Here is a 24507-nt window from a genome sequence, read left to right on the forward strand (position 1 = left end):
AACAGAAAAATAAAATAAATAAAAACCCAACAATAATATTTACAACAATCATAAGAACTATAAGGGCTTGGTGGGCTACTCTGACCACACTCTTGCTTTAATTTTTAGCAACAAAACAAAACTATGAATTTCATATTTTTTTCTTCTTGCAATGGACTCCACAAAATACTAGATTTCATTAAAAGTTTCAATGAGAAAATATTTAAGGTTTCTTTATATTACATGAAAAAGTTTATGATGATGAGGTTTAAATTCATATTTCTCTATTGTAACTTGAACTCAATGTTGTAGTACATTGTAAATAGTTTTTATTTCTGGAGAAAGTTTGCAGTTAAATATTTTTTAAACTAGTACTAATGCAACAAGGATTAATAAGGAAAAAATAACAAAATAGTACAATATAAATGCATTTAGTAGCTATAATGTTGGTCAGCAATTTTTGGAATTTGAAAAAAAATAGTAGATGGTCGAAAGAGTGTTTAAGAATTTCCATACTCACACTCGGATTGAAACCAATCAAATTGCAATGTGGACGGGATCACATAATTTATTTCTGTTGTGAATGATCGAGAGCCGATACATTGGCTATAAGCTATGAGTGATGGGGCACGGAGTCTTTCAAATCTACTCTCTCAGACTGCCCAACAACTAAATCGTTTTCAACTAGCTTCGAAGCGTATCCCAATCTAGGAGATGTCGAACATTAGGATCATCTAGATCAGGGCATCACAATATATATGCTGCACGTTTGTTGGATACTCGGATAAGATAAATCAAAGTGATCTTCGATTGTACGATAGCTAAACTCGCATTCCCGGAATCAAAAACATCTCCGAACAAATATTGATTTTTAAAACAAACAAAGTTTCTGTAATTTTTTTCCAAAATAACATATAAAGTTCGAAATTATAGCATTGAGAATATTCCTCATAAAGAAGTCCTGAAAATATAATTCTTGTGAATTTGCTTATTTCAATTGATTTAAGAAATAGAGAAAGACAGCCATTCGGGGTTGTCATAGAATCCAATCATTGTCGTAATCGGTTTTGAAAACGACAGTTATGAGTCCAACGTTTCTCCAATTTTTTCATCCCTTCCAAAAAATAAGATTTGTCGTGGTCATCGAAATAGGTATGTTTTGTGAGATGATTTCATCGTTGGTGTCCAATCTCTTTCTTACAAGACATTTCTTCAGGTTTGGAAACAAGAAATAGTCACTCGGAGCTAATTTTTTTTAACAAACAGATTAATAGTTCAGCACACTATCGACTGGTCTATCGGGGCACCCTTCCAGAGATTAGGACAGAAAAGGGTGCATTTCGTAGCCTAATTCATGGATTTTTGCCATGGAAACTGCACATGTGTGTACTTTTTTGTGCACCCGAATGTGAGCCAAGTGAGATGGCTATGGCTTCTACAATCTCTCGCACTTTAAATTGCCGATCTGCTAATGATTTTTTCAATTGTTTCGGTTGTAGAGACCTCAACTGTGAGTCCAGAACGTTGTGAATCTTTCATGCTTGTACAGCCACAACTAAATTCAGTAAACCACTTTTTTATCATTAACATTGATGGTGTAGAGTTTCCATAGTATTTATCAAGCTTAGCATTTATTTGAGTGATTCACTTTTTCCAAATTTCTCCTCAAGTCACGAGGAAGTCTGCTATCAATAATAATGTCAAACACAAACTATGGATCATTGTTCATATATTTCCAGGAGTCAACTGACAGATCCCTGTTGACAGAAGCAGTGTGGGCTTTCAGTTAAGAGCCGGGAAATTCAAAAACTCACGGACATAATTAAATTTGTCAGAGGTACTGGATCGTTCGAGTGAGAGTTGCGGTAGATCTTCTAGTGCTGTTAGTTATTTTGGTTGGTCATTGAAACCTCCTCTGCAAGTTCTATTGCTTTTTGTAAGTCTGTTGTTCAATAGAAACTGCATTGTCTTGCTTAGTTCAGGTGGAAACGAACTTAATTGGATTTGTCAGAGGTAATGAATTGTTCCAGAGTGAGCTGCAGTCGATCTTCTAGTGGCTTTTTGTAAGTCACTTATTCGATAGAAACTGCGTTGCTTAGTTCCCCATCTTTCTGACAACATATGGATTCTGAGCCAAAAGACAATATCGGATACAATGTTCCAAAGTGAAGCGTTTCTCAGCGAGAACGTTCTGCATCGATCGACACTATAAGCGGGTGAGGCAAAACTCCCCAACCACGTTATTCTGAATACTTTTTAACAGGATTGTAACATGTGGCCGCATATTTTGGGCGTTTTTCTACCAATGCTAGCTTCATACGATAGGACCCTTTTAGTCCCACCAAATACAGATAATTACCTTAGCGCCATGGTTATTTGGCTTTGGTGTCGATTCGGCTGGTTAGCTGGCCATAGCATTCAAGCATCATTTCGGACATGTAAAATGTCTTTCAATGTCTCTCTTTGCAAACTCTTGTTGAGTTTGAAAACAGTCTTCATGGAGTAATGCCTTCAATTCTTGGTCTTAAAACTTTTTTGGCTGGCCTGGGCTATATTTGTTTTCCGTGTTGAAATCACCACTTCTGAACCGCACAAACCATCTCTCGTACGTTGAAACCGATGGATCACGTTCTCCATAAGCTTTGGCGAGCAATCGATGTGCAAATAAAAAACATTGTTGTTTACACTATAATGTTCAATAACTAAGTGAGAATAAATGTCAGATAGGTATCCTTCAAAATGACATTTAAGTTATTAAAAACAAAAAGATACGATTTTTTTGAAAGTTTCGCTATCCCGGTTATCCAATACCCGACATTTGATCGCTTAACCAAGATGTCGATAAGGCTCCTGTTATTGTTAGGCACATATCACCAGTCATCCTATAAAATCTAAGACAATTATCTATTAGTTCGATAACAGAGATCTCTGGTTATAGATCACTACAGTTCTTGTGTATCGTATTCTATTTTTAAATATTCTATGGAATACAATATTTCTTAAGCTTCCCTGTGGGAAAATTGTGTCAACTGTTTTATACACACTAGTCTCGTGTCATGTGAATAGAAGAAACATCACTTCACTGTCCAATTGTGTGAAAAATGACAACAATTTAATAATGAGCTCTAAACAGATTTGGTAAATCATATTGCACCCTGTAATAATTTTAATATTTTTTCCATACACACGGATAAATCGATATATATTGTTACGTTTTTACCTTTTTAAAAACGGTGGTTTATTTCCTTTATATAAACCGGATACTTTTGATTGCAAACAAAAGCAGTTTAGTAGTTTAAAATTGTAACAGCTCTTTATTTATTCACATTTACATAATAATTGAAATAGTAACTTTCTCTTAATGTACAGACTTTATAATGTACACTGATAATACAGTTGATGTTACTTTCAACAGCGTCTATCATAAACTTAAACACCGACTGCAAACGCATCAATTATTTATAAACAGCGCCACCAACCTTCTAGTAGCATCATAAAAGCTCTACATCTAGAATGATCAACTCTAAGCTTTTTTTCAATGTTGTATGTTCCACAGCTATGTTAATAATGTCCATAGTTATGTTATCTGTTGTTAATCGGCCGATAAACAACATTTGCTGAATTCACAACAATTTGTATCGTGTATCTTGTATTTAATACAATTTTTGTTTATTAGTTTGTGAACACCCATTGTATATTGTATGAATGTTTTTGAAAGCGTAGTATGTATAACAAGTTGACCGATCTCATTTTTTTTTTCAAATTACTCTCTCACATATACCCGTATATGTGTGCTCAGAGAAATTTATAGCTGTAAACCAATACAACTTTTTAAAAACATACAAAAAAAAAATTTCCAACAACAAGCTTACACTATTGTATTTGAATTCAATAATACACTCGATACAATGATACAAGGGGTTTTGTGAATTCAGCAACTGTCTACAATTAGAATCCTACAGAAATAGAAAGGATGAGAAACATGATGCAATTTTAAACCAGCCGTTAAAACCATTGATGAAACTAATAACGACATCAGTTCTGTGTCGGTTCCCTTCTATCTAAGGGTTTGTCAGGATTTGAAATGATGAACATGCAGCACATATTTTTAAAAGCCAAATCTACAAAAAAGATTTTTAACGCACCAGTAAACTTGTGAATAAAGATAAAGGAAAATGTATTTATTCCCCTAACTCATGAATTATACAAGACAAATCTGTTGTCCATTTTCCGCATATGTGGTTATCAATAAAAACAGGATCATTAAACCCAGTACTTTTATTGTTTTTAATGGTTTACAGCTATTTGTTCGGCTTAACAGGAGAGGTGTTACCCATTGCGGTTAATGTTTTCTTATCTCACACTGTATTTGTGTACAGGATACAATGGCCAACATTTAATTATATTGTAATATCAGCACTTTAAAGAACAAGTGTAACTTTAACCCAAAAAAAAAAGCAAAAACTTATGCCTATATTAAAAATATCCTTTCATAATCCCTTTTTTTGTTGAGCAAGGCAAACAAATGAGTGGAAACCCATTAAAAATAAGTAAATCATAAAAAATGTATTTTCAATGCTAACCAAATATAAACAAGAACAAACAAAAGCCTGGCATGATTGCTTCCTATCAAATTATTTAAATAGTATTGACCCTTGATGGCCACAAAAAAAAAATATAAATAATTCCTCATCTCATGTATTCACATTTAATGGAAAACGTGCTTCATCATTTTGTTTAGGGTCTTAGGGTTGAGTTGACCATCATTATCTATGATTTTTATACACTTCACCTTCGTGAGACGGGTATATATAAGTTTGTTATTCCGTTTGTAATTTCCACAATATAATTTTCCGACCCTATAAAGTATATATATTCTGGATCCTTATAGATAGCGGAGTCGATTAAGCCATGTCCGTCTGTCTGTCTGTTGAAATCAACTTTCCGAAGCCCCCAAATAACTTACATACACGATTCATACATCAATATCTACGAATTCTTCCGACTAGGTTGCTATTTAAAATCGTGAAAAACGGTCCACAAATGGCTGAGATATAAAGAAAACACCAGGACAACCTCGATTTTTTACCTATTTTTGACCTATAAGTCATTAATATAGACAATATGGATATCTAATGATAGATATTTCAAAGTCCATTGCAACGGTGTATAAGGATATAGTAAGTTGGACGTACAATGAGTCAAGATCGGGAAAAATATTTTTTAACCTGAATTTTTTTTTTTCATCCAAAAAATTTTTTGTCATAAATTATTTTTTCAAAAAAATTTTTTTTTTTTAATTTAAACAAAATAATAAAAAATATTTAAAAATTTAAAACAATAAATTTGGAAAAAACTTTTTAAAAAAAAATTAAAAAAAACTATTTCGAAAAAAAAAAAAATTTTAATAAAAATTTTGCTAAACAATTTAAAAAAAATTTAATTTTGTTAACCTAAAAATATTTAAAAAAAATTATTTTAAAGAATAATTTGGTGAAGGGTATATAAGATTCGGTATAGCTAAATATAGCTCTCTTACTTGTTTGCTCTGTCTTTGGACTCTAATTTTTTTAGTAGAGTTTTTTAGAAGACCTTTGCAACCACGTATATAAGACCATAGTAAGTTGGGCCTACAATGGGTCAAAATCGGAATAAAATATTTTTTAACCTGAATTTTTTAACCTGAACTTTGGAAAAAAATAAATTTTGTTTACCTAAAAATATTTAAAATTTCTATTTTGAAGAATAATTTTGTGAAGGGTATATAAGATTTGGCACAGCCGAATATAGCTCTCTTACTTGTTTTTGTTGAAATTATGTTAAAGTAATCGTGGTCCTTACAGCAAGCAGTCAAACAGTTTTACAAGAAATCAATGTATCCCTTTTAAACTCCAATTTATATATTTTTGGCACATTTGACGAATATGTGTTTTTTGCGATACAAAGAGAAGCCAATTGGTTACTTTATACATCCCTGGTACTCTGAAGTGAAGTTAGTTGTCACCTTGGTGTCTCTAAATAATCTAGAGTGTAGTTACTTTCAACGTTTTATTCTACTGCAGTTATTTTACCCAACAAAAGTGAACTATTAAAGAGTCAATTGTCACTAACTGTCCGTTTGTAATCCGGAGTATAGGCATTGCAGAGTCAATTTCGATTTCCGACTTGCACACAAACATGTCAAAGTAATTAATTCTGTAAGCAATGCTCACCCTAAATGATACACTGGTGCATATTCCTATAAACGCACTTAATTTTTTTCTGTATTTTTGTTATATCTTTGTTGTTCTCATCCAAAAGCAAAATTTAACTTTTTTAATGAGATACAACTTAACGGTACTTTTTGAAAGTAAACAAGATTTTTTTTATTCTTATTGTTTGCCTTAATTATGCGATCAAATGTTCTTAGTGCTATTTTAAGTGGAAGATTCGTATAAACGCAGACGTGAAATTTGTTTTTAAAAAAGTTAACAAAAATAAAATATTATCAATTTTAGTTTTTTTTTCACCAAAGGTACGTTCTAATAGTAACATCTCAATTTACTGCAACTTTTTATATTTGAATCAATAAATTTCATCACTTTTAAAGATGCCCAAGGGAAATATTTTGTCCGATCAAGAAAAGATGCAAATTAAATTGTTTCACGACCAAGAATGTTCCAATAGAGAAATTGGACGTAAAATCGATCGTTCGAAAAGTGTGGTGCGAAATTTCTTGAAGAAAGGTCAAAATTATGGAATTCGCAAACGTACAAAGGGAAATACAAAACTAACAAGAAGACAACTTAATCTAATAAAACAAGAAGCAACCCGCAACAAATTGAATTCCACACAAATAAAGAATAAATTGAATCTTCCAGTGACTTCCAAACACGTTGCACACATTTTACGAAACGATGAAAACATAAAATGGAAAAAGCCGAAATGTAAAACAATGCTAAACAAGCACCATAAAGAAAATCGTCTAAAATTCGCAAGAAAATATATGAAATGGACAGATGAGTGGAAAAAAGTAATTTTCTCTGACGAAAAAAAATTTAATTTAGACCCATGGTAGGCGTTCATATTGTTCAGGTTACGATGATTTTCGTCAAACAACCCGAATGTGAACAAAAGATCGTAAGAGAGCGTAAAAATACATACAATTCATTCAGTTTCTTGATGTTGTTGTGGATATTTTATTTTTTACCCAAAAGACCACACAAATTAAATGTCTCTTTTTGCCTACCAATGATTTAGACTCATACTACTACTCGTACTATTGGCACGATTTGAGATCAAACGATGTTCGGATGTCAAAACGTAATTTCGGTGGTGGCAGTATTATGGTTTGGGCAGCGTTTTCTGCAGTTGACAAGTCGAAAATATGTTTTGTTCCGACAAAAATGAATAGTGCGATTTATAACGAACTTTTGGAAGATGCTCTTCTCTCATTTATGGATGAAAAAATGGATGAAGATTGCATATTCCAACAAGATAATGCTGCAATCCAATCGAAATCTTGGTGTAATGAACATAGCCTTCCTCTGTTGGACTGGCCGGCTTGTAGTCCAGACTTAAACCCAATGGAGAACTTGTGGGGATACATGGCCCGTAAAGTTTATGCAAATAATGCCCAGAATGAAAGCTGTGACAGAGCTGAAACTAAGAATTAAACAAGTCTGGGAGGAAATTGATTCCAATCTGCTTAAAAAATTAGTGGAATCAATGCCAGACCGTAGTTTTGAATCCATAACAAAGAATCATCCACACATTACTAATAATGCTACAGTGGCCCATAAATGAAAGCGCGTTTATAGGAAAATACCCTTAAAAATGGCTGTTAATCTCGAAAATTAAGTAAAAAAAATAAATAAAGTACAAATGAATTTTTTTTGTAGACAATATTTTAAGTGAAGTCTTAACTAACTTAATAAACAAATTTGTAGCCCCCCAAATATGTTCATGTTTTAATGCGGGACAATCACCCAGAACTGCTGAGAAACTCATAACTAGTAAGTGGGATATGGGGAAATAATTAAGCTTTAAGGATGCTTGTTAGATTTATAAGCGGGTGCTAATGTGATTCTAAATGTCTGTTTTGTATTGCCTTATTGGATATAAAAACTTTAAAGAACTTCCTATTTAAAGATTTTGTCAAACTTCCTTCTTATCTGATTACGTAGTTTCAAATGTTTAAATACAAATTTATATTAAATTCGATTATTAAATTAGGAAATGGAAACATACAATTTGCACACAATATAACTAACTAACAAATGACCTTAACAATCTTTAGAAAGTATATCAGTTACGTCAGTTGGCCATATAAGCCTTATTTGTAGACATGATTTTCCTTTTATCCTTTTCTTTAGAAGTGATTAATGGCCTGCTCATAGTGTTATTTTCTCTAAGAGAGTTTTTTGTTGGCCAAAGAAGAAAAATGAAAAGAATCATCTTCAGTTTCTTTTGGTAAAAAGAGAAATTTTTGTTTAATCATTGATTTATATGTTGTAGCCATTTTGTATTCGAATTTAATTCAATTTTCAAATGCATAATCAAGTACCATTTACATGCCAGTTTCTACAAGAGTTCTTTGCAATTTGAATTAACTAATACTACTAAAAGAGGAATAGAAACTGAAATAGAAATAGGAACACCCAGCAACATTTCCCAATTGGTAAACTATTTTAATACCTCTTTCTTCTCTGTCGAGTTCTCCACCTCTTCTTTATAAAAAATATTGCTGGGTTTAATTTAGTTGCAGTTTGTATTAGCTCTACCTATGAATTCAATCTATCTTTTAAACATATATCGATATTTTTTCAACATGTCTGTTTTATTTTGACATGGAAACAACATTTACTTACTCTTGCAGTAGTATTCCTTCCATCTTAGTTCAAAAATAATAAAAATAAAAAAAAGAAAGAATGTTAACGCAAAACATGTACAGTTTTTGGTACACGTTTTACAGACATGACGTTCAAATAAAATTGTAATTGCACTTGTAACATTTAAAATTTAATTGAATCAACAACATCTCCGTTCTCTCGAATCATTTGCCATTGATTTGTTAAGTGTTTAACAATTATTGAACAGGAATTGTGTGAAAATGTATAAAACAACACAAAAAATAAATAAATAATTCAATTGACGAAAAACATATGTAGAGGAAGGATGAGAACTATAGTCGGTAATAGATGGATGATGAAGCTTGAAAAAAGCTTACATTGCTCCTTTTTTGAAAATGCTTTAAACATGAAAAGACAATTTTGAGGAAAGTCGGTGGTCGGCACTCAGAGCCAACAGGGGCTGAATGCCCCAAAAACAAATTGGAGATTATGATGCACAACACTATTACTTAGCAAATTGAGAAACCCTATTGCAAACGGTTATGTTCTCTTTGTGCCTACAACTGCCCTTAGTTATCGAGGATAAAGTAAATTATTTACTCAGTACTAGTGAAAAGAATTTCCATATGTTTCAACATTTTAGCATGAAGGTGAGTTATATTTTATATGACTTAAAAATGCGAGATTTACAATAGATGGAATATCTTTCGAACTCGGCTTTTGTTTTTAATTACTTAAATGTCATTTTGCAGGGTACATATCTGTCATTTATTCTCACTTAGTTACTGAACACTATAGTGTAAACACCAAAGTTTTTTTTGTCGAATGTTGTGGCAACAAAGCGTCATACGCGGTAAGTTTTGATTTACTTTTTTAATATGAAAAAATTGCCGCTGAAGCACACCAAAGCTTATGGTGAATGTGTTCCATCGGTTTCAAAGTGCGAGAGATGTTTTGTGCGGTGATTTTGACACGGAAGACAAAGATCGCCCAGGTCAGTCAAAAAAGTTTCAAAACCAAGAATTGGTGGCATTAGTCCTTGAAGATTGTTGTAATACTCAGCAAGTGCTTGCAAAATCATTGGGAGCTGCACAAGCAGCAATTTAAAAATATTTTCGAGCATCAGGATTCATCCTATTGGGTACCATATGAATTGAAGAAGAGAGAACTTGAAAGAAGATTTTGCAATATCCATTGTGCTAAGGTAATGCTCTGTATTTGGTGGAACACAAAGGGTCATATCTATTATGACCTGCTGAAATCTGGCCAGACAATCACATGGAACCTGATTCGTTTAAAGCGAGCATTGGCCAAAAAACGCCCGGAATATGCAGCCAGACATGAAATCGTAATATTCAATTTGAATTTTTCTTGCACTGGTCTATAGCCTCGGTCTGGAATATATTGGCAACAAATCCATTGCCAACTATGCAGAAACGATAGAGCTAGCTAGATCTAGACACATTGTCTGCGTTTGCGACATGCCAATGTTTCTCCGCTAGAACTAGATCGCATACAAATATTTTGAAGTTTTTAAAAGCCCCTTAAGAATAACTAAACGTAGATTAGGTTAATTTGATCGCTCACAATTGGCGAATATTCTCAGGAGGCTCTAAAACACACTGATACACTTACAAATTTTCTCATACATATAATGTGAAATTGTAACTCTTGTGGTCCCATTGAGAACCAACCGGTACTTCTGATAAATTTTATAAAATTCCTCAGTTACTCAGTCCAGATCATGAAAAAGGTATGTACAAGAGAGCACACAGCGATCCTGACACTTTTTTGCTGCAGACAACATCCAGCAATGCCATGAGTGACTTGAATTTTTTCTTTGCCAGAGAGGATCTGACCATTTTGGAAATTCGTCCGCTTCTTTCAATACCCATTCGCATATCTTATTCGATACCGCAAGCAATGGGATATGAATGTCTCTTTGTACCACAGTTACATCTAAGGACCCACCAGCGATTTCATATCCCAGGATACATTCATGTCCTGGAACCCGTATCAATTTGACAAGGTTTTGTCTAAGTTGGGCAATGCAACCGAGAAAACATTTCTAACTTATTACGTTAGGGTTGAGAGCATTGATTGATTCAATGCTCCATATAAAACGTAAATCTTGGAGAAATGTGTACAGAGCCGTTGAATACTCTTCAGACTCCAGTAGGCTTCGTATCTCGTCAGATCATATCATCTTATTATCAGTTGTATAATGAATGGATTTTGTACCATCCATTGAAAAGTCGGGAAGTACTGTAGACACATGTTTTCCGGCTGTCAGGAAAAAACTGGACTCTGCTGTTCACGATCTCGCATATATATGGATTACACAGCACAGAATACCAAGGGAAATCTTACATATATACAAATCTCCTGGTCCAGATGACATTATACCAGCAAACCTACAACTGAATATCAGCACTTTGAAGTCATGGCTATCACATATTAAATGGGATGGACACTATGTAAGAAAGTTTAGACTACTACACCTTTATTACTTTTTGCTGAAGACTTTGGAAAGGAAATATCTATATTAGCTTCCTGCTTGAACCAGGGACTATATTTGAGGCTCAATATGTCTAAAACAAGGATAGAACGACTGAAACTGTGATCTCTGAACAACAGAAAATTAACTTTTATATGCTGTTAGGAAACGAGACAGTGATTGACGGAGAATATCAGCACTTTGATGTCAAGCTCTTATTAATCAGTAGATCATGGCTGCACATGTTACATGATTCATAAAGGTGGACAACCTATATGCAAGTTTTCATTCCTAAGAGAAGGAAACGTCCCACTCTAACAGTAAGGACTTTTGATCGATAAGCCTTTCTTCATTTCTGCTTAAGACTTTGGAAAGAAAATCTCTATATTAGATCTTTGCTTGAACGAGGGACTCTATCCAAGGTTTAACATGCCTAAAATTAGGCTGAAACCGCGCTACATTCTCTACTGAGCTATAAAGAAAGATCTCTGAACAACAGGGAAATTGCTTTAATTCCTTTCGATCTACAGGGCAAATGATTAACGCAATGGGAATTTTGTTTGTTAATTCAGCTATCTTGGCATTTGTGGGAAAACTCTTTACTTCAGAGAATAATATAATCTAGATTAGGAGCTTCTAAGTTGAAGCATGAAGTACACAGAATGAAAGTGTTCTGGAACCCGACGTGGCCCGTGACGATAACGGGCAAAGACCCTAGAATACTAACGGACGTTTAGGAATCAGCACTACATCTAGTATCTAAATGGTGCTGGGTGCAAACCCATCTAAACTGAAACTGGTACTAGTCACTAGTCATTATAAGATCGCGCACTTTACTAACGTATGCGGAATGAAATTGCAACAAAAATTTGACACTGGCCAAAAGAAAAAGTATATGAGCTATTAGTGTTTTAGGACTTATTTTGAATTACGTTATATTTTGCCTTAATATTTTAAAACCCCATTTGAAAATCTGGCTTTTAGTTATCTCAAAATGTCAACAAAAAAAAGAACTACCTTGAAAAAACATTTGAAATTTTTTCCATATTTTATCAATTATCATCGGGAACAATTTGTTATATTTTACATCAAATGGCAGATAAAGGCAGAGAAGTGGACTGTTTTTAGAAGTTAATAAACCTATTATTGATAAGATGTGCAAAGTAGAACATAATCTTTTTTCAGATGTAAAAAGTTTTGACTTTTTTGGAATTTGATTTGACCATCAATTCTCATTAAAATATTATGAAATGTGTACACAAAATTAATCATTTCATAAAAAGAAACATCAAAGACTATTTTTTTAAAAATAATGTTCTTCTTAACTGTTCCATTATCCAACTGTCACGCCCAGATGATTATGGTGTTTCCAACACCCTTGAAATTCCAGACTTTCTAAAGTGAAAAAAGTCCACATTTTTTAAATTAAAAATAATTTAAGAGTTTTTGGACCTTTTTAAATGAAGAGTTTTTGTAGATTATTTAAAATAAAAATCGAGAAAAATAAAACCATGAAACTCAAATAGGAGCTCAGAAAAGTGCAAACATCGGTATTTTCAACACTTGTATATAAATTTCTTCATAGCTGACACAAAAGTACATGAATTAATAAATTTTTTGCTTACATTAAATCATTACAATGGGCTATTTGATAAAGGTTTTATAAATTATTAGTTTTAACGTGGGAAACAAATATAACGTTTTCTATTTTGTTGCAATTTCATTCCGCATACGTTAATCCAAAGATCGATGAAGTAACCCACTCACTATCTGATAATGAAATTTAGAGTTTTGGAAAAAAACCGAACAAAGTTTTGGCCCAGAATTTAAAGCATTTTCTCCGCATAAAATATTCGGGCAGTTTACTAAACATATCATATCTCCTCTCACAATTCTATTGAGACAACTCAGCCAATTTAGTCCTTGTTTGTTTTGCACTAAATATTTACCACAAATCTCTTAACCCAATTTGTCTGTTCATTCGCATGCAATAAAAAACACATACATTAAACAGAACACTCGTAAACATTAAATGGTTGTTAAAAAAATATCCCATACATTTAAGAGGAATTAATTTTAGCTTAAGCAAAACGATTTTCTATCCATTTTTTGAGGTAAATTTAACCTCAAAACAGAAATTAAGCTTATAAAGGAACTCAGCTAACACACCCGCACTCAACTGTTTACAATTTGTATTGACATCTACATTAAATACTCTTTCTATCACATAAAGTACATACACACTTACTCATAAAGGATGCCACAAAATGTTGGGCCACACAAGAGAACAACAAGAAACGTATTGTTTGAATATAGCACAAATAATTGTTGTTGTTGCTGCTGCAAAGGATACATTGCTTTGTGACTTTTCTACATTAGAAACAAGAACAATAACAATGTAATAAAGCTTTTAAAACACAAAGAAAAACAAATAAGTGGGTGGAAGAGTGTTTGTTTAGTAGTCTGCTTCAGAATTTTATGGAGCAAAGATAAATTCAAGTTACTCGTGTGGCTCTAACCTCCAATAGAAAAGTTGGATTCATTACAAAAACCGAATAAGTTCGTTTGAGATAGTTCCGGGACCGGTAAGAGAGTAACAATTTACCTTATTTAAGCCAACAAACTGTCTCTTAAGTGATAGGTCCCAGTCATATGAAGAGGTAGAACTAGAACCGGCCTAGAACTAGCCCCGAGTAACCAATCAAGTGATGAGTTCTCTGTATCATCCATTCCCTCTAGGTTTCTATTTAAAAATTAATTTATTCGTAGCAGTCTAATATGCCTTTGCATTAAATAGTGCAAATATGCCCTGTAAAAGTAGTTATTCTTATTGTTGGTTGTAGTTGGTTACGTATTTGTTGTAGCTGTTTAATGCCTTTAAGTGAGTAAGAATCAAAGGATAAAACCAACTAAAACCATAAACAAAGACTTTTAATAAGAACAGCAAATATAGTATTTAAACGTTCATGCAAAATTTCGCCCAACACATGCATTAACATAAAGCTTATATAGTATAAGAGGAACTAAACAACACACTTATTACTAAGTAGGTAGTTTTAAACAACTAAATGCACTAAATACTGCCAACAGACGTTAGATATTCCAAAGGAAACACTGCAGAAATGTATGTTAATTTTCAAACGCAGTAGTACCGCGATATGTAAACAATGTACCCATTTAAAACGGAACTGACACTCTTTCCCACATTTTACCAATCCAAATATCCAATTACGAAAAATACCAGGGACTGATATTGGATAGTTTGTATACCTTATTGGTATTTGAATACTCAGACCAGAACCACGAAAGCTCTGGTCATTGGCACTAATTGGTGAATTAAACCACATAATTGGTTATACGAGGGCGTGCAGTGGGGTCCATCGAAATAAATATTTTCTATTCTGTATTAGGCATTTTCAATGCCAGATTACAAGAAGGACCATATCCAGGCCACCTCTATAAATATACCGGATGCTTGAGTTACAATATCTTCAATATATTGTCCCCCTAGGTACAATGTTAATCAATAGCAGTTTCTCGATTACTTTAAAACTCTAGGCATACGATTTATAGCTCGCCAATTGCTAGTGCCAAATCTGCTTATTGGCCTAAAGACCTCAATAAGATTCCCGATCTAATTGAATTTGCTGTAATCAAAAATATAAAAAGAGAATTTATTTCAGTGATTTCCACACTGGACATCTCAGTCGTTAAAAGTTCAGAAAATTCCAGATCGCAATGCGTTAAAGAACTTAGAAGCAAAAGAACGAGCGAAAAAATGTAGGTTAAATTTTATTAAAAAAACAAGTAAGAGAGCTATATTTGGCTGGGACGAATCTTATATACCCTTGACCAAATTATACTTTAAAATACAAATTTTAAATATTTTTGGGTAAACAAAATTTTTTTTTCAAAGTTGTTTTTTTAATTTTTTGGAAATTTTTTTTTTTAATTTTAAAATAAATTTTTGGTTTTTTAATTTTTTTTGGTGAAAAAAAAAATTCGGGTTAAAAAATATTTTTTCGGATTTTGAACCTTTGTAGGTCCAACTTACATGGTCTTATATACGTAATTGCAATTTGAAATATCTATCATTAGATATACATATTGTCTATAGTAATGACTTAGTAATCCAGATATAGGTCTAAAATCGAGGTTGTCCTGGTTTTATTCTCATATCTCAGCCATTTGTAGACCGATTTTGCTGATTTTAAATAGGAAACTTCTCGAAAGCATGTCTGACATGCATGGTTTGGATCCCGAACATATCTGGGGTCTTCAGAAAATTGATTTCAAAAGATAGACGGACAAACGGACATGGCTTAATCGACTCCGATATCTATAAGGGTCCAGAATATATATACTTTATAGGGTCGGAAAATTATATTGTGGAAATTACAAATGGAATGACAAACTTATATATACCCTTCTCACGAAGGTGAAGGGTATAACAAGTAAGAGAGCTACATTCGGCTGTGCCGTATCTTATATACCCTTCACCAAATTATACTTTAAAATACAAATTTTAAATATTTTTGGGTAAACAAAATTTAAATTATTTTTTCTCAAAGTTAAAAAAAAAATTTCCGAAATGGTTTTTTTAAAATTTTTTTTAATTTATTAGTGAACAAATTTATGACAAAAAAATTCGGCTTAAAAATATTTTTCCCGATTTTGACCCATTGTAGGTCCAAATTACTATAGCCTTATATAAATCATTGCAGTGGACTTTGAAATATCTATCATTAGATATCCATATTGTCTATATTAATGACTTAGTAATCCAGATATAGCTCAAAAATGGCCAAAAATCGAGGTTGTCCCGGTTTATATCTTAGCCATTTATATATAGCCATTTGTGGGCCATTTTCTCGATTTTAATAGAGATTCTCGATATATTGATGTATCAATCATGTTTGTAAGTTATTTGGGGGCTACGGAAAGTTGATTTAAACATACAGACATACGGACATGGCTATATCGACTTCACGATTTGCGGAGTCGCAAATGAAAAATGTAGAAAGGAATGACAAACTTATATATACCCTTGCCACTCATGGTGAAGGGTATAAAAATACACCTATTGTGTGATGGATGACTTTAGTGAACCTTCATATTTCTGGCCCGATTTGGCATCATACCACTATGGAAAAAAGACCCTTGAGTGGTATTCGTACCACGGGATGCTAATCCACAATCCAGAACTTCGGCCTGTGGAAAGGTATTAGGCACTTGCAAAAAAAAGTATTAAAGAACGCAGGAATGGTATCCCAGGACATGTCCGATTTTAAGTGTACAACCTCGTTCAAAAGGGTAACTATAAAATCTTTAATATGAGGATTTCCGTTAAGCGTGGATAAATTTTAATAAATTTACGTATTTTTGAGAATTTTTATATTGAACGGTTTAAGTTTTATTTAAATTAATACAAATATACGTTTTTTGGCTCACATTTCAGATAAAATTACTACCACGATGATAAGTAACCTGCCCAATTCAGGACTATAGGTAGGGTCACACATGGCAAATATTTACTCAAAAAATCGTAACCACTTTTTTAGCACAAATTAGTTTGACGTGTTTATTCTTACAAGTGTTTTGTAATATCAAACAGCATCAAATAAAATAAAAAAATTTTTTTGGTTTTGAATCATCCTAAGTAAAATATTTTTTTGAAATAAATAAAAGAATTCAAATATATGTGTGACCCTACCTTAAGAATTATTGTTTGCATATTTAATTTTAAATTAACGATAATTGCATTATTCTTGACCATCAATTTAGTTTCAGAAGGAAGCACAGTACTATCGAACAGGTACAGCCGATAGCTACTCTTATCCGGAAAACCTACGAGAGCAAGCATTATTGCTCTGCATTATTTATTGACATATCTCAAGCCTGCGATAAAGTGAGTCACGATGGACTAAATTATTAGATTACTACCTGCGAATGTACATTAACAATTATATACTAGAAAGATCTTTCCAAATCTTATCAAAATATGTGATCTCTTCACGTCGAAATATCCGCATGTGTACTAGGGTATTCAATTAATCGGGTTTCTGGTTTAATCGGTTAATCGAGCAAATAATTAATCGAGGTTTAGATTTATTCGGTTAATAATCGGTTAATTTAAATTTATTCGATTAACCGAATAATTTATATTTTCATTTTAAATTGAAAATACAACAACGAATTTTGTGTACATAAACATAAAAAACAGCAAATAAGGTATTTGAGATCATTTTTATAAACATATCGCCTATTTGTTGCAACAACGTCAAAACTCAAAATCCGTGTTTTATGAACTGAGTAATACAAAATATACGCTGTTCTATAATCTTTCATATAGTTTCATCAGTTTTCAAAAAAGTCAATTATTTTTTGTGTGTGAGAGTTTTTTTGTTGTAAACATCAAAATTAAAATTCATGTTTTCTAGTATAAGTATAAGATAAGTGAAAATTTGGTTAAATACAGATTAGAAAGATATTAACATCTACTGTTTATATTTCTGAAATCGCATGATTTGTTGAAAATTTATTTAAAAAATAGTAAAATGTCATAAAATATTCAAAGACGTTTTTCTCGAAACGACTTTTTTGAATTATGACGTTGTTGCAGCAAATGAGCGATGTGTGAGTTTTTTAGGGTTTTAGTTAGATCTTCTGCAATAATCTTTTATAAAAATAATATAATTTAAACGATTTTTTTCTTTAGATTTAATAAAACTTTTTTTTGGAAAAAAACTCTCTCGCTGATTGTATATGTTGGAGAAATCAAAAGCATGATAAAGAATATTCCTTTTTGGATTGTTTTAGATTTTTTTAATTTAATAGTTTCGTTTAGTTATGATAAAAGACTCATTTCAAAAAAAAGTTACGTCTACACATGTAAATACAAACAAAGTTTCAAATACATACATGTAAATTAAATATGTCAGTTGTTATATATATACACTAATTATGTTTAAAAAATATATAATTTTAATTTGAAATTTGTATTTGAATTGAAACGGAAAAATAAATACAAAAATGTGCAAAAAAAAGGAATTTCGGTTAATCGGTTAATCGACACAAATTAATCGGTTTATTTGTTATTTGAAAATCGGCAATTTCAAATTATTCGAACAGTTAACCGTCCAAAATTAATCGGTTAACCGATTAACGGTTAATCGATTGAATACCCTAATGTGTACCCCAGGGAAGTATTCTAAGGCCATTCCTATATATTTTATTTACCGCAGATACAATATCTACGAGCGCACCGACGCACAGTGGGTTGAATGGTACCCAAAGTGGCGATTAATTCATAGAAGCCGTAGTTTTAAAATATTATATTTTTTTATTGATGAGTTATTATAAGCACATAAAAACACAGCATTTTAGAAAAAAAAAGTTAAAAAAAATTTGTTTAACCCTTTAAGCGCATTATTGTTTTTTTGGAAAAAAAATACCTTTTTCACAATTTATGCTGTAACTTTGGAATGGAAAGCGATAAATTATTGAATAAAATTGGAAATTAAAGCATACTTCATGTGCTACTAAAAATATAAAATTATAAATTTATTATATGTATTTATATTAGTATAAATTTAATTTAAAATCCAATTTTTGTTTTACACAAAATTGTATAAATTTAAAAATTTTTTCAAAAAAGTCATAAAAGAGAATATTATAATTTTTTAGTACTGAATAATCATAAATCCATAAAAATACAGCACTTTAGAAAAAAAAAAGTTTAAAAAAAATTTTTTTTAACCCGTTAAATGCATTATTGTTTTTTGGAAAAAAAGACCTTAGCTTACAATTTATGCTATAACTTTGGAATGGAAAGCGATAAATTAATGAATAAAATTGGAAATTAAAGCATACTTCATGTGCTACTAAAAAAATAAAATTATAAATTTATTATATGTATTTACATTAGCATAAATTTAATTTAAAATCTAATTTTTGTTTTTCACAAAATTTTATAAATGTAAAAATTTTTTTAAAAAAAAGCCACAAAAGACAATATTATAAATTTTTGTAATGAACAATCAAAAATACATAAAAGCACAACTTTAAAAAAAATGTAAGAAAAAAATGTTTTAACCTATTTTGTATCAGAATAAGTTTTTTTAGAGAGTTCTTTCACTATAACTTAAATAAATAAAAAACCTCAATAAACCCGCACGATTTTTTTTCTATATATAGAAGCTGAAAATTCATATTTTAAGAGAATTTAATGGAATTTACCCGATCTCGCCCTGATTTTTTTTAAACTCAATCTATATATCGAAAAAACCCCAATAATGGAGAACTTTAAAAAAAATCTTAAAAAATATTTTCAAAACATTTATCTAAACAAAAATTATTTATTTATGTTCTCAAATACCTGAAGTTGATGGTTCCATTTTAATATTTCTACTTTTAACAGATTTAACAAAAAATATAAGCTCTCGAAATATCACAATTTTTAATTTTAACCACAGCACGCAAAATTTGTAAAAATTATTTGACTTTGACCGCTCACTGCCAATAAAGTAAGTTACTCACAACTGTAATTTTAGCAGTTTGTGATGTATTATTTAATGCACTTTAACCCAATACCAAACATGACTGAAACAGATAAAGTTCAGCTTTTGAATTAATCGCCACTTTTGGTACATTTCAACCCTCTGTGCGACGCATTTTTTTAAAAATATTTTATGATTTTAATTATAGACATATTCGATTAATTTTTAATTCTTATAACTTTTACAGAAATCACTATATAATTTAAAAAAAACCAAGACTCTAATGTAACAGCCATAGTTTTTATTTTGAAATATTCTAAAAACATTATTTCTCCGTTTAATATCACCAATTATACATTTATATCATTTTTAGCTGTCATCACAACCACTGTGCATTCGTATAAAACCAGTAATAGAACAATAACAACGTTAACACAAAAAGTATAGCATAATTTAAGGCTTTACATTTAAAATGTATTATTTATGGGGTTTTCTATTAAATTCGTTATACAAATCAACATTTTGTACTAATTGTATACAAACAAGTTAAATGAAAGCGAATAGCATTGCTAACAACAATGTTTTTCGCTTTAATTTAACTTGTTTGCATTTTGTTCTACAACATTCCAATTTACACTCTTACAATGTATTTTTACAAGAATATTAAATGAAAATTTCATATTTGTGGGCATTCCTGGTGCTTTATTATGGAGTTTTGTCATGGCAAAGGAAAAGCAAGATGGGGCAGAGTCGATTTTGAAAAGCAGTAAAGAGAGAGTGAATAAATAAAACAAATGTAAATGCCATTACATGGTAAGTTATGCAGCAACGACTCGCAATAAAAACTAATTCAGGAAGATTCATAACATGTGATCACATAACTGAGCAGCACCTAGTAATATAAATAGTAACCAAGGGAAGTTAAAAAAAAACATGGTTATAACTTTCATTATAACCATTCTCTCCAGTGTAGCGCCCAGTCTCAAAGAACTGTTTATGCAAACAATTGTCACGTGCTGATTTTTATGAATGTTTTTTCATAATTTTTTATTCTTTCACACTGCCGCCCTGGCACGGGTGTAAGGACAATTCGAAATTTAAATGAAACGGACGAACTTTTGCTTTCTTTGTTTACTGGTCATAAAAATGTTTATGGTTTGTGTTTTGTTGCTGGTATTTTTTTATGTTTTCATGGCAAACATTTTATTTAGTTTCATATTTTTTTTCACAATAAAAATTCTTCTTTGTTTGCATTTCTTTTTAGTATTTTTGTATGGGATTCTTGTCCATAAATGTGGGCTAAAAGTTAGTAAATTCTAAATGGCATAAGTGGAACAACAGACAAACAGGTCTCACTCATTTATAAAATTAAACACAATTCGATTTTATGTTTATTTTTATGTGAAGCGGGAACAGCTTGAATGAAGATGACTCCATTAGTTTTTGGTGAAGGAAATAGAGAACTAAATAAAATTAATAAATATTTATTTTTATGTGGGTGTGAGCTTATAATAAAGGAAATTCTTCATGTTATCAATCACTAAACAAATTGTATAGAGGAAATTTCTTATGTTATCGGTAACTATAAACTTTTCTTTATCGATAACTGGGAAAATTCTTTTAGAAAATGGTTCATTCAATTAACGAATTTTCTTTAGAACATTTTTTGCAGTTTTTCATGTTATCGATAACTGCGAAAAATTCGTTAGACAAGTTGTCATGTATCAACAACTTAAAAAAATTCTTTAGGACATTTTTCATGTTTTCGATAACTATAGAATTTTCTTTAGAAAATGTTTCCCGTTATGGATACCTAGTGGGTGTTTTCTCGGCATTTATGGTTTTTTTCGTGGAACTAGGAAAATAGGTTATGGGAGGGAGGATAGAGGGAGTAGTGTTTGTGGATATTTGATTTGAATTTTCCTATGTTAACCGACGAATATCGGTTGTGGAATAGCGAAACATTCTAAGGTAACGCTGAGTTGGATTGGTGGTCATCGTAACTGTCGAATATACCGTACAGCTCATGTATTAGCCACACAGGGGATAATGATATGATTGATATCTTTACTGGCATTCCTTGAGCATATTGACAGCTGCATTTGGGAAACGTATCTTACGATGAAGCCACTATATCGTTTGCTTATCAATCTGGAGAATCTACGGTGATTGGAATACATTAGTGAGGACGTAGATTGAGAAGGCTCTAGCTGCGCTATATGCGTTTATATATTATTATAGGATGTGTGGTAATATCGGTTTAACTGTTAGGGGTTGTCTTCTCAATATCTAGGTTAATACCGGATGTAGCTAAATGAGAAAGCGAGACATCGTTTTAAGTTTGCTTACCAACCTTAATAATTCACAGTGACTGCCATTTGTCACGTGACGAAGTAGATTGAGAAGGCTTTCGGTTCAATTCATAAAATCCTTTTCTCTCCATTACCCCTCTTGGGAGCATTTGGCTTCCACAAAGCATCTACATCTTATACGATTAGTTATTTTTTTCGTATAATTCCCATGTAAGATTGCACTCCTAGTTATTGGAGTATCCTAGTTATTGGAGTATCGTATGTACGATGTTTGGCATGTTTTTATTGTCATTTTGTATCAGTTTCGTTAAACTTTTGTTGTTCCAGCTAAGTAGATGATTGGTTTGCTGTAGCGGGCCCTGCGATGCATGTACGATGTTGCCATAAGATCCAGTATGTTATTATTTTTCTCTTATATCAGTTTCGTTAATAGGTTGTTGTTTGAGCTAAGTGTAGCTGGTCTAGTATAATGGGGCTGCCATCTGTCGTTGCCTAGAAACAACTGCCTCTGTGTATTTGATGTAGTGGTGGGGAACATTGCTGGTCTTTGATTCCTACCTTTTACCCAGGGGTGGTGGCGGACTGCCTGACATCAGGGGGCTTCTTGAATGGATTGTTTAGAGGGTGGTTAATTTTTTAAAAACTCGAAAACCATGATGAACGTATTTCGTTCACTGCCAGTAATTGAACTTTTAGGCAAGCACTTTAACCACTAAACCATGCCTCCAGTCCTATGTGCTTTTATCGTCATTCAAGAGTGCTTCGACAGCACGTCGTAGGAAACTAATGGACAAACATTGCATAGGAAGGGTTTAACGGATATTATACTGAATACTGGAGATACTAGAGTTATTAAGTTGGACTAATGTGAATTATCGAAGACCATACGAACGATCAGGGACTGTCTTATAGCATGTTTATGATAGCCTCTACTGTGGAATCTGTTCAATGCGGAACTACTCGAATAACATTATAATTTATACTTCCGTATATAAAGCCACGCCGATGATCTAGTAATATCGGTAATTGGGTTGGAAGACGTAACGTTATCGTAAAATAAGCAGATTGTTCTTGGTATTACCACCAAGTTGTACAGGGAGAGAGTTTGCTATCAACCAGTCCCAAATTATCCTTGGGCCATTTAGATTACGACTCATCGAGTCTTCTCTTGACTTATCATGTATCGAACCCTCGAATGAGGTAAACTATCTTGAGGTTACACTAAACTGGTCCATATCATGTAATAGTTACATCCAATACTGTCAGTAAAGCTATTAGGGCAATACTTACCGCCTTAGTACGGTGCTATAATGTTGAATTGGCGACTTCGATATGTCTACTTGATAAGGAGTAAAGCATCAGCTGTGTCTCTATTACCGGATCCACAAAGAAAGGCTATGCCGTACAGTTCTCCCATACATATTTAGGAGTGCACTTAGACTCCTGCTATGTCAGGGCTAAAATTGGACGACCTGGTACATTATAATTATCAGGAAATTTATGTTCCCATGAAATATCCATTTCCCTGGAAGGGAAAATTGCTATCGTGATATTCCCATGAACTTTTCATTCACAATAGTTAATTTTTTTCGTAACAGCTGTTTATTGTTTACAAAATTCCGTTTAAAAATTTCGCACCATGGAGAATTTTTTCACGTGAACAAAGTTCATGAACGAAAAATAGGAAAAGAGACATATTTCATGTGAAATATTGATTCGTGATAGTTGTGATTGAGAGTATCGGACTATATACTACCGACTGTGATTACCTGAAGGAGAAAATCATTCATGTTATCAATAACTTTAAAAAATTCTTTAGAAAATGTTCCATGCTATCGATAACTAGGGAATTTTCTTTAGAAAATTTGTCCTGTTATCGATAACTATGGAATTTTCTTTAGACACATTTTCATGTTATCGATAACTAGAAAATTGTTCATGTTATCAACAACTAGGAAATTTTCTATTGAACATTTTCCATGTTATCGAAAGCTGGATTATTTTCTAGAGAAAATTTGGCATGTTATCGATAAATATACATTTTTTTAGAAAAATGTTTATGTTATCGATAATTGGTACATTATTTTTATTTTATTTAGAAAATGTTTCATGTTATAGATAACAAGGAAATTTTCTTTAAACAAATTTTAATTTTATCGATATCATGTTTCATTAGAAAATCGATAACTAATAATAGTTCCTCCCAATTAACATTCTAAACCCAAGAGTATTCTTTCTGCTATTATTGTTTTTTTGTTAAAAATAAATACCTCTTATGGAAGTTTAAAACCAATTCCCAAAACCAATTAACATTTTATAACTTTTCAGCCTTTTTTTTGTTAAGGAGAGAGTTTGGTTATAAAAATAAATAAATTTTAAACCCATTTGAA

At 31.9% G+C, this 24507-nt stretch overlaps 1 protein-coding gene across 3 annotated transcripts in view; it reads right to left on the minus strand.

Moving 5' to 3' along the window:
- MCU (mitochondrial calcium uniporter) overlaps positions 1-24507 on the minus strand; it is a 311390-nt gene that overhangs the window by 219075 nt on the left and 67808 nt on the right. The gene's annotated exons all lie outside the window — the stretch shown is intronic.

The sequence above is a fragment of the Calliphora vicina genome, chromosome 3 (genome assembly GCF_958450345.1).
Source record: "Calliphora vicina chromosome 3, idCalVici1.1, whole genome shotgun sequence".
NCBI classification, from domain to species: Eukaryota; Metazoa; Arthropoda; class Insecta; order Diptera; family Calliphoridae; genus Calliphora; species Calliphora vicina.